Raw genomic sequence first — 16,793 nt, forward strand, 5'->3', positions numbered from 1 at the left:
GAGGGCTTCACAATCATTATTATGTTTTCACAAAGCTAATTAGGGCAATGTGCTGGGTGGTTTTTGCATTTCCTGATGTTGGACATAGTCACAGAGCATTTTTCAAATGGATTTGAGCATGGAACCTTTTTTTTTTTTCTTTTTTTCCCCCCCACAGATCATTCATTCAATTCTATGGCAAGTTTGGCTGGGGAGCCATTGAAGGGTTTCTAGCCGTGGGGAGATACGGTTAAGTTCAACTTTCCAAATGGCAGAAGACATGAGCTTTGTGATCCCAGTGACTCAAAAATGTTCAGAAGTTTTAGAAAGAATCTTCAACTTGCCAGTGCATAAGACTTACCTTTGCTTTCCCAAATACTGACCCATTCAATCTGAGTTTCCTGGAGAACAGTCTGTAGCTCATGGTTACATAGAAAACTGGTGCTGTGGGTTACCTTTGGGGTCAGGTCCTGGGTGACTGTGAGAGACAGGAGGAAGGCTCTCCACTGTAGCATGGTGGACCACGGTTACATATTACCTATTACAAAATGAATGTGGAAATTAAAGAAGTCTCTGTACATGGTCCAGATGTAGCCAGGATTGAGAACCACTGGTAGAGTTAAATAGTGAATTAAAGCAAAATAGTGTGAAAAAAGTAATTAAGACTTTCTATTATAAATAAGATGTGCCAGGATTGATTTGGGCATTAGGAGGTTATGAAGGAAATGGCAACCCACTCCAGTGTTCTTGCCTGGAGAATCCCAGGGACGGGGGAGCCTGGTGGGCTGCCGTCTATGGGGTCGCACAGAGTTGGACACGACTGAAGCAACTTAGCAGCGGCAGCAGCAGCCTTAAAAAAGGCAACTTTCTGGTGATGATGCAGAGAAGTCAGACCACGAGGGATTAATGAGACAGAGAGACAGAGAGTGGAGGGTTTTCTGGGGGCAACCCTGACCGGCTTACTCACTAGCTGACTAACTGTGACACTTGGGAAAGATTCTGAGTCCTGGATTCCTTACTGTAAGGCAAGAATAATATTAGCTTAGAGGGTGATGGGAGAATCAAATGAAATAATAAGTGAAGGTTTCACACACACACACACACACACACACACACACACATGCACACAGCAATGAACATGCTTGTTGTTCAGTCGCTCAGTTATGTCCGACTCTTTGCAACCCCATGGACTGCAGCACGCCAGGCTTCCCTGTCCATCACCAACTCCTAGAGCTTGCTCAAACTCCTGTCCATCGAGTCGGTGATGCCATCCAACCATCTCATCCTCTGTCATCCCCGTCTCCTCCTGCCCCCAGTCTTTCCAGCATCAGGGTCTTCTTCAATGAGTCAGTTCTTCGCATCAGGTGGTCAGAGTATTGGAGCTTCAGCTTTAGCATCAGTCCTTCCAATGAATATTCAGGACAGATTTCCTTCAGGATTGACTGGTTTGATCTCCTTGCAGCCCAAGGGACTTTCAAGAATCCTCTCCAACACCCCAGTTCAGAAGCATCAAACATGGTGAACGTGGTGCCTCGTGCGATGTGAGCAGACAGGGTTGATGCAGGCATTTTGGTTGGGAGAACAAAAGGCTAAATTATAAAAACGAAGGTACTTCAAGATCCTGCATAAGATAGAAGGGAAAGGGAGAGAAAGTACCAGCTGATAGTGTTTCTTGGAAAGGAGGGGGACCCCTTTCCTTTTGGGGAAAGGAAGGAAGGAGCAGCTGGATGGGGGTAGGGGTGACATGGCAGCAGAGACATCTGGAGGGAGGAGGGAAGCTGAAGGAGACACAGGTTAAGAACGCTTCTCTTTTCTGCAAAGAAAGAGGCAAGGTAAGAATTGCATAAAATTTTCCAAGTGCCAACAACATTTGATGCAGGAAAGCCATGTTTCTGGTTATAATAAATTGGGGGCAGTCATCATATCTGGATAGAAATACAGGCAGCCTCCCTTCTGTATCACCTCCCTGCTTCGCCTCCTTTTTGCTGCATTACCTCTGGTACAAATACCTTTGAGGGTCATTTATTTATTCAGACCTTTTATTTTGAGGCCACTGGGCAGCAGGTACCAGACCAGGGTGATCTTCACACTGAGGGCAGCACAGGGCAGCGGGGGTGGGGAACAGTGGGGAAGAAGAGCACAGTTCACCTCTGCTTGTGCATGGCGTGTGAACTTAGAAACTCAGAGAAGACTGGGTGTTTCCAGTGCAGGAATTGTGTGGATTTCTCTTTGCAGGGGTGTGTTAACATCTACTTATTTTCCCACATGAGCTGATTGAGATGAGACTGTGAATCTACTTGAGTAGACATGTCCCATTTGGCCCAAGAAAGATGCTGGCACGCTGTATCAAAGAGCCTGGAAAAGAATATGTGAGTCAAGCTTCAAAAATATTCCTGAAACATAATTGTCCACTTTCTTAACAAGGAGAACAGTAGTGTTCAGGCCTTTCAGACCCAGTGTCCCCTTCCTAGCAAATACTTCACTATTCTGAAATGAGATTCATAGATAATATAGCTTACCTTCATATGTTTAAAAAAAAATCATGCCCAAACTGTATTATACAGGAGAAATTGAAGTTGAGTAAGTTCCTGTTAAGTATGTAATTCTCCATTTGAATCCATGGGCTTGGCCACATCAGTGGTACAATGAAGTACACATTCTGACATTTATATGGATGGTCACCATGGATGTGACTGCTGAAAACATAGGCTGATTTGGGTTTTATTATATTGGTAACTCAAATACCGTGCACAACTTTAGTGATGGTGATGCAAGTTTCCAAAATGGCAAAGAACTTTTAATAAAGTTCTGAACAAAAGAAATACACATGTCCATCAATTTTCTCAGCAGATGCATTTTGGAAAATTCAGTGAAGAGTGAAAAAATGCAAAAGCCACTCAAAGATAAGATATTTTGTGTTCATATGTAAAATGGCATTTGGTTTTAGCTCAGATCAGTATTGACAGACTTTTCACCTACGTGAATGTCTAGCGAGGAGAAGGGGACGACAGAGGATGAGATGGCTGGATGGCATCACTGACTCGATGGACATGAGTTTGAGTGAACTCCGGGAGTTGGTGATGGACAGGGAGGCCTGGCGTGCTGCGATTCATGGGGTCGCAAAGAGTCAGACATGACTGAGCGACTGAACTGAACTGAACTGAACTGAACTGAATGTCTAGCGGGAACGTGGAAAGTTTCATGGTACTCTAGGCGACCCTTTGTCGTGTGGGACTTTTTCTACAAACTGCAGGATTCTGCTGCATCTGGCTGTCCAATCCAATCCTGGTGACAACCGAGAAAACATCCCAGAGGTTTCCACAATGTCCACCAGGAGGTGGCACCGTCCCCTTTGAGAACCGCTGCTGTGTATTGTGTGACTGTAACTGAACTCTACACTAATTAATTAATATACTACACTATTAAATGCTTGTTGGATAGAATGACTAAGAATCTTGCTGATCCTTGCAGCCATCATTTTGAACTTTAAGTCACACCATGGAGAGGCTGTAGATATAAATGGACAGACAGGGATAGCCAAATGTTTTAATCTTTCAAACCTGTCCCAGCTGGTTGGTGGTTGCTTCAATGCTACTATACACAGAATAATTTCTGAGGTAGTCCCCAGCTTGTTCAATCATTCAGGAACTATTTACTGAATGTCTGTGCTAGGCACTGTTCTAAGAGCTGGCGGTCCAGTAGTGAATAAAGCAGACAGATTCAGACCCTCATGGAGCTAAATTTTTGAGCTCAGGAGGAACTAACATTAAAATTGTCTGCAGTGGGATCAGGAGCCCAGTAGCTACAAATTTCCAGGACAAGGAGAGTTAGTCTGAATCTCTGCTAACCCAGGAACTCTCGTGGAATTTTATTTAAAGAAATTAAGTGTCTAAGTTTATTTCTCTATATTCTGTCATCTTCTCAGAAAGAGAAACAGAAAATGAAACAAAACAAACATCTTTTAGTTAGTTGAGAATTATGATTATTTAAGTTCTTATTTAAAAATGAAGCATCTACACAGCCGTATTTTAATTAATTTTTGGCCATGCTGGGTTTCTGTTGCTTCCTGTGTGGGCCTTCTCTGGTTGCAGTGAGCGGGAGCTGCTCTCCAGCCGTGGTGCGTGGGCTTCTCATTGTGGGGACTTCACTTGTACAGTGTGGACTCTAGGGCCTGCAGGCTTCGGTAGTTGTGGTACGTGGGCTCAGTTGCTCCACCTTCCTGGACCAAGGCTCGAACCTGTGTCCCCTGCATTCACAGGCGGGTTCCTGTACCAGGGAAATCCCTATTCTGTCATTTTAAAAGGAAGCATTAGAATTAATGACTACATGTCACTTGACAAGAAACGAGGGCTTGGTCGAATCAGAGGCAAGAATTTATCTAAAAGTAAGATATCCAGACCTATTGTCAACTAAAAAAAAATGTACAATTTGAGAGTTGTGAGTTAAGTTTTATTTGGGGCAAAATGAAGACTGCAGCCCAGGAGGCAGCATCTCAGTTGGCTCTGAAAGACTGCTCCAAAGTGGCAGTGGGGAAAAGTCAATATATAAGGTTTTGATGAAGGGGGACTTCAATGCCATGAAGCACTCATTTTACAAAAGGTTTCTGTTAGTCATGAGAATCTGAGGTCACCATGAAGGATTTAGTGCTTCTCTAGATATGAGGAGATGCAAGGATTGAGATCATAAAATCTGTTCCTAAAAACATCAGTTCAGTTCAGTCACTCAGTTGTGTCAATATCTTTGTAACCCCATGGACTGCAGCACACCAGGCCTCCCTATCCATCACCACTCCTGGAGTTTACTCAAACTCGTATCCATTGAGTCGGTGATGCCATCCAACCATCTCATCCTCTGTCATCCCCTTCTCCTCCTGCCCTCAATCTTTCCCAGCACCAGGGTCTTTTCCAATGAGTCAGTTCTTCCCAACAGGTGGCCAAAGTATTGGAGTTTCAGCTTCAGCATCAGTCCTTCCAACGAATTTTCAGGACTGATTTCCTTTAGGATGGACTGGTTGGAACTCCTTGCAGTCCAGGGACTCTCAAGAGTCTTTTCTAACACCACAGTTCAAAAGCATCAATTCTTCGGTGCTCAGCTTTCTTTATAGTCCAAATGTCACATCCATACATGATTTTCCATACAAGCTACTGGAAAAGCCATAGCTTTGACTAGACTGAACTTTGTTGGCAAAATAATGTCTCTGCGTTTTAATAAGCTGTCTAGATTGGTCATAACTTTTCTTCCAAGAAGCAAGCGTCTTTTAATTTCATGGCTGCAGTCACTATCTGCAGTGATTTTGGAGCCCCCCAAAATAAAGTCTGTCACTGTTTCCACTGTTTCTCCATCTATTTGCCATGAACTGATGGGACCAGATGCCATGACCTTAGTTTTCTGAATGTTGAGCTTTACGCCAACTTTTTCACTCTCCTCTTTCATGTTCATCAAGAGGCTCTTTAGTTCTTCTTCACTTTCTGCCATAAGGGTGGTGTCATCTGCATATCTGAGGTTATTGATATTTCTCCCGGCACTCTTGATTCCAGCTTGTGCTTCTTCCAGCCCAGCGTTTCTCATGATGTACTCTGCATATAAGTTAAATAAGCAGGGTGACAATATACAGCCTTGAAGTACTCCTTTCCCTATTTGGAACCAGTCTGTTGTTCCATGTCTGGTTCTAAATGTTGCTTCCTGACCTGCATATAGATTTCTCAAGAGGCAGGTCAGGTGGTATGGTATTCCCATCTCTTGAAGAATTTTCCACAATTTATTGTGATCCACACAGTCCAAAGGCTTTGGCATAGTCACTAAAGCAGATATAGATGTTTTTCTGGAACTCTCTTGCTTTTTCCATGATCCAGCGGATGTTGGCAATTTGATCTCTGGTTCCTCTGCTTTTTCCAAATCCAGCTTGAACATCTGGAAGTTCACAGTTCATGTATTGCTGAAGCCTGGCTTGGAAAATTTTGAACATTACTTTACTAGCATGTGAGATGAGTGCAATTGTGTGGTAGTTTGAGCATTCTTTGGCATTGCCTTTCTTTGGGATTGGAATGAAAACTGACCTTTTCCAATCCTGTGGCCACTGCTGAGTTTTCCAAATTTGCTGGCATCTTGAGTGCAGCACTAAAACATTCAACTATCTAAAGACCTAAAAACATCCAACTATCTAAAGACCTGTCCCACCAGATTCCCTGGAGCACAGAGTGCCTCACTCCACCCTGAACTCCCTCAGGGGTTGTTGAAGGTCAACAGCTATAGTAGCATAGGGCTTAATCTCCGTAGAAAGTGAAGTGAAAATGAAGTTGCTCAGTCATTTCTGACTCTTTGAGACCCCATGGACTGTAGCCTACCAGGCTCCTCCATCCATGGGATTTTCCAGGCAGGAGTACTGGAGTGAGCTGCCACTTCCTTCTCCAGAGGATCTTCCTGACCCAGGGATTGAACCCGGATCTCCTGCATTTCAGGCAGGAGCTTTACCCTCTGAGCCACCAGGGTTCAGTGAATCTCTGTAGAGGCAGATGGCAAATGCCTTTGTTGTTCAGTCGTTGGCAATGTTCTTGTTAAGTGCCAATTTGTAGTTTACACTATCAAAACTTGTGAATGTCCTCACTCTATGAAGTCCTGGCCACCAACATTCCTGGGTAGACCTTGAGAGTAAGACCCACATCCTAAGCCACTGAATGAGAAGGTGACTTACTGTCAGGAAAAGCTCAGCTTTGTATTTGATCCCTTCTGGAGTCTTGGACTCACCCCTCCCTGCTGTGGCTTTGTGATTGATTCTCTGTGTCTTCATCTGCAGAATGAGTGCCTCCCTTCCTCCTTGTGTGGTGTGACTGAGGTAAATGATGTTCCCAAGCCACTGAGCAAAATGCCGCAGTACAGGGCTGCTCAGAGTACCTCAGCTATTATGAGTTGTCTAAGAGAAATGGTTGGATAGCATCACTGACTCGATGGACATGAGTCTGAGCAAGCTCCAGGAATTGGTGATGGACAGGGAAGACTGGAGTGCTGCAGTCAATGGGGTCGCAGAGAATCAGACACGACTGAGCAACTGAACTGAACTGAAGAGAAGTGGGGTGAGGGCAGATGGTTGGGTTTTCTTTCTAGCTCTCACTCAGCAGCTGAGGTGAGGTTGTTCTCACATTACTGTAATTCCAGGAGGGGAAATGAGTTGTCCTTGCAAACTAACTTATGGTTGCATGTACTTTGTTGTGGTGGCTAAATTGTGTCCAACTCTTACGACCTCATGGACTATACCCCACCAGGCTCGTCTGCCCATTTGATTTTCCAGGCAAGAATATTTGAGTGGGTTGCCATTTCCTATTCCAGGGGATCTTCCTGACCCAGGGATTGAACTTGGGTCTCCTATATTGCAAGCAGTCTCCTGCATCGCAGGTGGATTCTTTACTTGGTTGAGCCACCAGAGAAGCTTCATATTTTTATTGGATCTTAAAGGTGGAAAGAGATGGGAATACCAGATCACCTGACCTGCCTCTTGAGAAATCTGTATGCAGGTCAGGAAGCAACAGTTAGAACTGGACATGAAACAACAGACTGGTTCCAAATAGGGAAAGGAGTACTTCAAGGCTGTATATTGTCACCCTGCTTATTTAACTTATATGCAGACCACATCATGAGAAACGCTGAGCTGGATGAAGCACAAGCTGGAATCAAGATTGCCAGGAGAAATATCAATAACCCAGATATGCAGATGATACCACCCTTATGGCAGAAAGTGAAGAAGAACTAAAGAGCCTCCTGATGAACATGAAAGAGGAAAGTGAAAAATTTGGCTTAAAGCTCAACATTCAGAAAACTAAGATCATGGCATCATGGTCCCATCAGTTCATGGCAAACAGATGGGGAAACAGTGGAAACAGTGACAAAGTTTATTTTTTTGAGCTCCAAAATCACTGCAGATGGTGATTGCAGCCATGAAATTAAAAGATGCTTGCTCCTTAGAAGGAAAGTTATAACCAACCTGGACAGCTTATTAAAAAGCAGAGACATTACTTTGCCAACAAAGGTCCGTCTAGTCAAGGCTATGGTTTTTCCAGTAGTCACGTATGGATGTGAGAGTTGGACTATAAAGAAAGCTGAGCGCCGAAGAATTAATGCTTTTGAACTGTGGTGTTGGAGAAGACCCTTGAGAGTCTCTTGGACTACAAGGAGATCCAACCAGTCCATCCTAAAGGAGATCAGTCCTGGGTGTCCTTTGGAAGGACTGATGTTGAAGCTGAAACTCCAATACTTTGGCCACCTGATGCAAAGAGCTGACTCATTTGAAAAGACCCTGATGCTGGGAAAGATTGAGGGCAGGAGGAGAAGGGGATGACAGAGGATGAGATGGTTGGATGGCATCACTGACTCAATGGATGTGAGTTTGGGTAGGCTCCAGGAGTTGGTGATGGACAGGGAGGCCTGGCGTGCTGCGGTTCATGGGGTCGCAAAGAGTCGGACACGACTGAGCGACTGAACTGAACTGAAACGTGGAAAATTCTTTAAATATCTGCTCCAACCCCTGCATTGCACAGAGGAGTTAGCTGAGTTTCAGGGAGGTCTTGTGATCTGGACCAGAAGCGGTGTTTAGGATCCCAAGACCAGGCCTCCAAGACCTATTAAACCCATAACCCATGACCCAGGGTTTTCTCGTGCGTGAATTGTAGGACCACCTGTATTAGGATCACGTGAGGAGCTTTTCAAAATGCAGGTTCCTGGGTCCTACACCTCAATGATTTGATCAGAATCTATAAAGACGGGGCCTGGGAACCTTAGGTCACCCTTGAAATCAAGTACCACTCACATAGTGATCAGTGACCTTGAACTACATTATTATCAAACATGTCTGTCCCCAGTGCCACCTGGTGAAGACTTGGTCACAGTGGATTTCAAACAAGACCATAAATCAAGGGCTCTTGAACCCTCTAACAATTTCAGCTATTGTTTGTTAGTTTCCACTTCAATTATACAATGAGCTTTTTCTATGCCAGGTTGGCCCAGTTCTGTGGCTCTTGTGAGGTTGTGTAACTCCCTGTAGCTCTCTGCTCTTAAAAATGCCCAAGAAATGAATTAGTGCCTGTAAAGTCTTAGAACTGTTCCTGGCTCAAAGTAACTACTCAGTGAGTGTTAGTCATTAGTATTCTCACTCATCTGAGCAGGAAGAACATCTGTAGAGAGGTGACACTGATTTCTCTGACACAAGCCTAGATCATAGGGTCCGTGTCCATTTGATTAGCAAAGATGTCTGGAGTTAGTCATTATGATGAAGGACAAGAAAGATCCAGTCTGAGACTCTGTAAATGTGTAGCATAGATCATACTCCCTTATTGTTTGTTTTTCCTACAAAGAGAATATAAGATCAGTTTATTACCTTAGTTTTGGCAGTTTAAATTGCTGCTTGCACCAGCAAAAACTACTCATACCAGGATAATTATTCAGTTTGGGGTTTATTTAATCTCTGACAAATACACGGAACCTCACAAAGAACATAAGTTGTTGTATACTTTTTAGGTTTTGGGATTTGTACATCTCTAAATTTGAAGACAAATATAGTTCTCATAAACATGGAGAATTTCAGCTACCAAAGAATTCTTAACTGTACAGTAGGTAGTGTGCAATTGAGAGAATATGAAAATGAATGAGGAAGTGGTTTCTCCAGCCTAGTGAAAGGGAGAGATGGTTCTTTTTTTCCCCTTGAGTAAAGCATCTGTTCAAGGAAAAAGAAAATGAGTGTGGAGCCAGGAATCCATGATGCCAGCATTTTGCAATAACATCCCCTTTCATCTTCGGATTTCACTGCAGTTTGTGGGCACTAATTAAGTTTCATCTTACTCATACCACTCACATGGAATTTTATTTATTTTTTACTAAAGAAAACCAGGGTAGGGAATGTATAAAAGGTTGCTTGAAGTTACAAAACTGGGGGAAAAGCCTCCAGTCCAGAGAGGGAGGGGGCCCAAATGGTGGGCTTGATGGTTGACTCATGGCTTTTGTGGAGTAGGAAGTGATCCCCAGCTACTCTGAAAGAGTGATCTAGGGACTCAGGGAGGGTCTCCGGGACCAAGAGTGGGACCAGGGACTCAGTCAGTTCAGTCACTCAGTCATGTCTGACTCTTTGTGACCCCATGGACTGCAGCACGCGAGGCCTCTCTGTCCATCACCAACTCCTGGAGTTTACTCAAACTCATGTCCATTGAGTTGGTGATGCCATCCAACAGTCTCATCCTCTTTCATCCCCTTCTCCTCCCACCTTCTATCTTTTCCAGCACCAGGGTCTTTTCCAGTGAGTCAGTTCTTTGCATCAGGTGGCCAAAGTATTGGAGTTTCAGCTTCAGCATCAGTCTTTCCAATGAATATTCAGGACTGATTTCCTTTAGGATGGACTGGTTGGATCTCCTTGCAGTCCAGGGACTCTCAAGAGTCTTCTCCAACACCACAGTTCAAAAGCATCAATTCTTTGGTGCTTAGCTTTCTTTATAGACCAACTCTCACATCCATACATGACTACTGGAAAAACCATAGCTTTGACTAGATGGACCTTTGCTGGCAAAGTAATGTCTCTGCTTTTTAATAAGCTGTCCAGGTTGGTCATAATTTTTCTTCCAAGGAGCAAGCATCTTTTAATTTCATGGCGCAGTCACCATCTGCAGTGATTTTGGAGCCCCCCAAAATAAAGTCTGTCATTGTTTCCATTGTTTCCCCATCTATTTGGGATACATGAATCCTAGGGACTCAGGAAGGATCTCAGAGACCAAGGGTGGGGACCAGGGACTCAGGGAGGGTCTCAGGGACCAGGAGTGGGGACTAGAGATTCTGTGTCCAGTGAGGGTCCATGCACCTGGCCTCTCTCACCACTGCACTTCTTGTGGCTTAGCTTGTGTGTTCCTGAATGGATGCATTGGGATGGCAAGTCATACCAACCACTGCAGTTTCTTCTTGGGTGGAGTGTGTTAACGGGCACTTGCTGTAAGGGTGGGAGGGTACTGGTGGACAGAGAGGCCAATTGTTTCCAAGTAAAGGGGCACCAGGAAGAAAATCAAAGGGTAACAGGTTAGGTTACTCCTTTCCACTTACCATCATGAAGAAGAAGTGAAGCCGCTCAGTCATATCTGACTCTTTGCGACCCCATGGACTGTAGCCTATCAGGCTGCTCTGTCCATGGGATTCTCCAGGCAAGAATACTGGAGTGGGTTGCCATTTCCTTCTCCAGGGGAACTTCCCAACCCAGGGATTGAACCCGGGTCTCCCACATTGCAGGCAAATGCTTTACCCTCTGAGCCACCAGAGAAGCCACTTACCATCATGACCCTATGTAAAAAGGAAGAAAAAAACTGAGCACAGGCTAGGTCTGAGGTCAGTCTCAGATGGCCAGTTGTGCCAGCTATTTCTAAGACATACCAGGCCCAGACTTGTCCAGGACCCAAAATAAATCTGCCTGGATCTATCAGAACTTTTGAATTGGAACTGAAAGTAATTTAAATTAACTCACTTTCTTTGTTCACACCCTCTTAAGATGATTTTATTAAAAGATTCTACATGAGTATTTTCACTTGGGTGGAACTAGAATCATAAAATGGGAAGCCCCAGGCAGGTGCAAATTCAAATAGGAGGTCTCAAAGGCTCAAAAACTACCATATTTCTGAAGTTGATCCAAATGCATAAAAATAGCAGTAAATCACTCACTTCTTTTTTTTTTTTTCACTCACTTCTTCAAAGAGAGTTACATACTAAATTGCAGGGAAATTTATTAGCACATCTAATCTGAAAAAGAAAGTTCTTGTATATTTATAAGGGTGTGACAAGCAGGAGGTAGATGGGGAAAAAAATCTAGTTGCTACCAGTTTTTATTCCAAATTGTATCAGTTTATTAAAAACAAATAATTTACAAAGGAAGTAGTCCATAACTCTAGTAGAAAATTAATACAAATCAGAAGTATATATATTTTACATTAAGTGGTATTAATACAGTTGCAGGTAGTAGTTAATATGGCTATATATACATGATGTTTATAGATGAGATTATGCTTACCTTCTTGCCAACACCAACGTTTTGGAAAATGTTAATATAATATTGGTGGTGGTTTAGTTGCTTAGTCATGTCCGACTCTTGCAACCCCATGGACCGTGGCCTACCAGGCTCCTCTGTGCATGGAATTCTCCAGGCAAGAATACTGGAGTGGGTTGCCATTTCCTTCTCTAGGAGATCTTCCTGACCCAGGAATCGAACCCAGGTCTCCTGCATTGCAGGCAGATTCTTTACCAAATGAGCTACAAGGAAAGCCTCAAGATAATATTACCTTTACTTAAAAAAATTCAGCAAAAGTAGTCTACTTGGCATTCTGTCATCATCATTTTGGTGAGCTGCAATGTAATAGTAATTTATGTTCATGATTTGGTGGTATTGAAAGATCCCCCACATGTCTTTTAGTTATCAAACAAAGATAGAATATACAGTGGGTTTTTTTTCCAACTTGAAAGCAGTCAATGTTTATTAGGGGCTTCCCTGGTGGCTCAGCAGTAAAGAATCTGCCTACAAAGCAGGAAATCTGGAAGATGTGTGTTCAATACCTGGGTCAGGAAGATTCCCTGGAGGAGGAGATGGCAACCCACTCCAGTATTCTTTCCTGGAAAATCCCATGGACAGAGGAGCCTGGTGGCCTATAGTCCATGGGGTTGCAGAGAGGCAGAGGACACAACCGAATGACTGAGCACAGTGTTTATTAACTGAGCAAATTACAAAAATAATCACGGTAGATACCTTAGTTCATCCTTGTAATAAGCCTGTTGATCTGGTCTTCCCTGTTGTCAGCATTTCCGCTTTCTACAAAATGGGTGGTCTTTTTCTTCATTCCACCTTGTGGAGAAGACAGTTTGAAGGGCCACAGGAAGTTGTTTCCTTCTTTGAAACAGTTTCCAACAGTACAGATCTCATGAATCAGATCCTCCATGCAGAAGATGCCATATTTACCAAGAGATCGAGCAATCAACATGTTATCCATCAGGGCAATTCGCTTCTTGTTGATTTTGCCATAGCCACGCTTGCAGATCAGTTCATTTACGGACTTTAGATTTGGGTACCCCCAAACAATGTATGGTTCCACAGTTTCCAGCATGTTAACTGAAGTCTTGGTGAGCTTCACAAAGGTGCCATTGAAGATCTGTGAGAGGTGAAGAAGCTGCAACACTTTTCAAACCTTTGTGCTCACACCACTGACACCTCTGATCCTGATGACAAATGCCAGTTTGGGTTCCACAGTACATAGATTGATGACTTTTTGTGCCACCATAGTCATTTGAATTTCCGTTCTGTACATCTGCCTGTATTCCTTGTGATATTGCTTGGCTTTTTCATAGATAAATTTCCTCCTTGCCTTTTGAAGCTTCTTTTGGGCAAGCTTCTTCCTCAGGCACCTGATCTTAAATTCTGCAAAATTCTTTCACTTTTTCTTAAGGGTTTTTGGCACAGCAAGAACCTTCTTTTTCTCCTCTTCTGGCACCCTTCATGGTTCCAGCTGGGAAAGAGGTTTGATACAGTTTTGCTTGTTTGTTTTGAACTTTAATGTAGTTTTAAGGGTGAGTTATTTTATGACCCTTGGAGTCTTAAAAATTTGTTAAATCACATATGGTCTAGAAATGAATTCTCTTAATCAGAAAATGCAGTTAACAAGAAAAATCCATCCTCTAAGCTTGCACTCTAACAGAAATTTTTAAAAATTTATTTTAATTTTGGAGGATAATTGCTTTACAATGTTGTATTGGTTTCTGCTGTACAGCAGCATGGATCAGCCGTGAATATACACATGTCCCCTCCCTCTTGAACCTCCCTCCCACCACCCATCATCTTACCCCTCTAGGTTGTCACAGAACACTGGATTGAGCTCCCCTGTGTTATATAGCAATTTCCCATTAGCTATCTATTAATGTATATTCTACACACACACACATACACAAGCTCAGACGGTAAAAGAATCTGCCTGCAACGCAGGAGACCCGGGTTTGATCCCTGGGTAGAGAAGATCCCCTGGAGAAGGAAATGGCAACCCGCTCCAGTATTCTTGCCTGGAGAATCCCATGGACAGTACAGTCGCAAAGAGTCTGACACGACTGAGCAACTAACACTTTCAATGTATATTCTAATGGAAAAACTTGAAAGGAAAAAAGGAAATGTGGACAGGGCAAAACATTTCCTCTTTTTATAAACCTTGAACTGATATGCCCTTCACCAATTACATAGGGTCCCTTGGGCCTCAGAACTTTCCACAAGCGTTTCGGTCTCTATGGCGATGCGTGACAGCTGAAGCCAAGCCCAGGTGTTAAGGCGGAGGCAGGCTCTGGGTGAGCTTGGGGAGGAAGTCTGGCCGCAGAAGCCATGGAGGGTCGATCCTGAGCCTTTTGGACAGACCGCTCTGCCTTGCCAGGAGTCTGCAGAGCCGCCTGGACATGCCTGTCCTAACCTCCCCACTCGCCAGGGGAGCGGGTACGGCACACCCCCAGGTGGTAGCTCTGGAGGCGCAGATGCGCCTGAGGACCTCCCCTGGGACCCCACTTCCGCTGATGTTTAAACTTCACCCTTCTGGCGCCCTCAGAGGCTATGAATCTGGTGAAAGGAGTCCATTTTGCCTAGGCCCCTGGTCTCATGCAGCCGTTCAGCATCCCTGTTCAAATTACACTCCAGGGTGACCAGAGACGCCAGGGGAGGTAAGTCACCCCCAGAATCTCTCAGCCTTTATGGGCATCTCACTGAACAACTGGTTAGAAGAAGAGCGGCCTCAAGGAGCTCCGGGGTTGAGTCTGGCCTTTATCCTCAGAGGGTGTCCACTTGTCATGCCTGCCGAGGGAGCCTGGAGGCCTCCCCAGCAGCGCTGCTATCACAGGGTGCATCCTTCCTCGGCTTCCTCCTCTAGACGGCAAGTTCTTGGAGGCTAGGACTCTAACCTCCCTGGCTCTGCAGCAGTAGAACTCTGCCCAGCACACAGTTGGTGCTCAACGAATGTCTGTCAGTTGAATGAAGTTACTATCAGCATTGGTTTCATTGGTGAAAACTGCTTGGATCTTGGCGTCACAGCCAGGGTTCAAATCCAGCTCGCTTAAATGACTGTCTGACTGTGGGCAAGTTACTTCACCTCTCTCTGCCCCATCCCCTTGTCTGCTGATGGAGGTAGTGGTGGTCTCTGCATGCCTTAGTATAAAAGCCAGTGCTACTTTCTGTACTGTACCATTTTACATTTCAGCTGCTGTTATTAACCACCCGCCTCTACTATCTAAGGGGGAAGTGAGACCAGTTATCTTGAGGACCTCTTTCCTCCCCACGGGAATGCAAAGCAGAGGTGCTGTACATCTGCCTGCCCCCAGGAGTGGAGCAGTAGGGCACTGAGAAGTGGGCACCCACCTGGAGAGAGGAGCAATGCCTGAGGGTGTTGAGGACTGAGATATTAAGGCTTGCCAGCTTACTCCTGGGAGGGTACATTTCATAGCTATGTTTGCCCACTGTATCTGGAAACCTGGGTGGTTTGTTAGCAGCTTGAGTGGAGCTGGGAGCTGAGAAAGTGGAAACAGTATAAAGATCATAATGGTCATCACATCGCTCACTCCCATCTTCTGTAACTACGCTCATGCACCTTTGAGAGAGAGAATGCAGGAAAGTGAGAGAGGGGTTTGGATGGAGGTCAGGGCTGGAGGAGGAAGGAACAAACAGAAGAAAGAGACCGAGGCAAAAACACTTCTCCCTTACAAATGAACTAATGCTTTTGAGAGAAGACAATTAAAGTGAATCATTGTAAGGCAGAAGATCAAATGACTAACATGCAAGGGAACAAGTTCTAATGCCCCATTCATAACACAGTCAACTAGCAGTAAGAGCAGTTGTGTTCTCCCCAAGGCAATACAGTGTCCCATTTCCACTTCTGATATGCACAATTGGATCACCCATCTTGCCTCATGGTGAACTTCACAGACCATATTGACTTTCCTCAACCTCCTTTGCTGTTTCAAAAGAAGTTGTTATATAGATTTGTAATTAAAAAAAAAATAGAAGTGTAAAAATAATCACCCACATCTCTGCAACACAAATTATAAGGAAATGTTAATTTAACATACCCAGTGCTTAAAATTACATACACATGTGAGATGAGTGTCAGCAGAACTATCAAGCCTTGATGAACCTCGGCATCCTTCTAAGGAAAAGTCTACCCAAGTAACAGTGTTGGAGGGAGAGGCTGCTGGCTTCCTCAGGGATCACAACCAGATGAACATGCTCAAGCTCTTTGAATTTGCCTCAGGCTAAGCCAGAAAACACCCATAGCAAATGTGGTAGTTTAGGAAGGTGGGAAAGTCAGTTCTGAAAGCAGAGGAGCAACAGGAAGGGGTGGGTACTGCCATGACTGTGAATAAAATCCCTCCAGGTACACACCTTAGAAGTGAAGATTATTGCTGGCAAAAAGGAATGAAAATGCTATTCACTCATCTTATTGGCTGGAGAGCAAAATTAAATCACTCTTAAGCACTTTGAGGTCCTTGGATGAAAGGTACTTGTAAATACCACAAATTTAATTACATATTTAAATCACAAATTTAAATACCATAAATTTAATTTATGGCCTGGGGAAACTGGAAACAGTTTAATATCCAACAATAGGGGAATGGTTAAGGAAATTATGGTGTATCCAACTGATGAAATATTATGTACCCAGCAGAAGGGTTACAAAGAATTGCTGCCAACATGGGAAAGTGGTTATTATGTTAAGTGAAAAAGACAAGCTTAAAAAAGAACCCATTATATCCAGTATGATCTCATTCTATTTATTTTTTAAATTAATTAATTT

At 43.9% G+C, this 16,793-nt stretch overlaps 1 protein-coding gene and 1 pseudogene across 1 annotated transcript in view; one reads left to right on the forward strand and one right to left on the reverse strand.

The window, feature by feature from the left end:
* KCNMB3 (potassium calcium-activated channel subfamily M regulatory beta subunit 3) overlaps positions 1-16,793 on the forward strand; it is a 78,249-nt gene that overhangs the window by 51,803 nt on the left and 9,653 nt on the right.
* Positions 12,242-16,141, reverse strand: LOC109562822 (large ribosomal subunit protein uL30-like; annotated as a pseudogene).

This window comes from Bos indicus, chromosome 1 (genome assembly GCF_029378745.1).
Source record: "Bos indicus isolate NIAB-ARS_2022 breed Sahiwal x Tharparkar chromosome 1, NIAB-ARS_B.indTharparkar_mat_pri_1.0, whole genome shotgun sequence".
NCBI lineage: Eukaryota > Metazoa > Chordata > Mammalia > Artiodactyla > Bovidae > Bos > Bos indicus.